Genomic DNA, 607 nt, shown 5'->3' with positions numbered 1-607 from the left:
TATGTATATGTATATGTATGTATATATGTATTTATCCATATATGCATATGCATATATAGATGTGTGTGTATGTGTGTGTGTGTGTGTGTGTGTGTGTGTGTGTGTGTGTGTGTGTGTGTGTGTGTGTGTGTGTGTGTGTGTGTGTGTGTGTGTGTGTGTGTGTGTGTGTGTGTGTGTGTGTGTGTGTGTGTGTCCATTTACCATATAAAACTATGTGTATGTGTTAACACATACACATTCGTCTCAGTTGGGATTTGAACCCAAGTCTTTCGCGTAAGAAGCGAATGTGCTAACCACTGCACCACGGAGACTATAGTATATAAAGGAACTTTAAGAGGATTTAATATCAAGTGCTCTAACTATGTACATGTTTAGTAATGGTTTCTAAAAAAAGAAAAATAATAATATGTATTTTGATTAAGATGATAATGTTGATAAAAGTAATGATAATGACAATAACAATAAAACAACAATAAAGATACTTATAAGATAGAAATGATAATGCTAGTGGTAATGACAGTAATGATAATACTTTGAATAAAAATATAAACATTAAGTAATATAAGTGAAAAACCCTTAAAATGTAGTTTTCCGCTCGGGATCGAAC

At 32.5% G+C, this 607-nt stretch overlaps 1 non-coding gene across 1 annotated transcript; it reads right to left on the bottom strand.

The window, feature by feature from the left end:
- Positions 1 to 239: 239 nt before the first annotated feature.
- TRNAK-CUU (transfer RNA lysine (anticodon CUU)) lies at positions 240 to 311 on the bottom strand. Its single transcript has one exon. It is a non-coding gene; the product is annotated as a tRNA-Lys (tRNA).
- Positions 312 to 607: the final 296 nt, after the last annotated feature.

This window comes from Penaeus vannamei, chromosome 11 (genome assembly GCF_042767895.1).
Source record: "Penaeus vannamei isolate JL-2024 chromosome 11, ASM4276789v1, whole genome shotgun sequence".
NCBI lineage: Eukaryota > Metazoa > Arthropoda > Malacostraca > Decapoda > Penaeidae > Penaeus > Penaeus vannamei.
The sequence above is the reverse complement of the archived record's forward strand: the minus strand, read 5'-3'. Positions and strand labels throughout refer to the sequence as shown.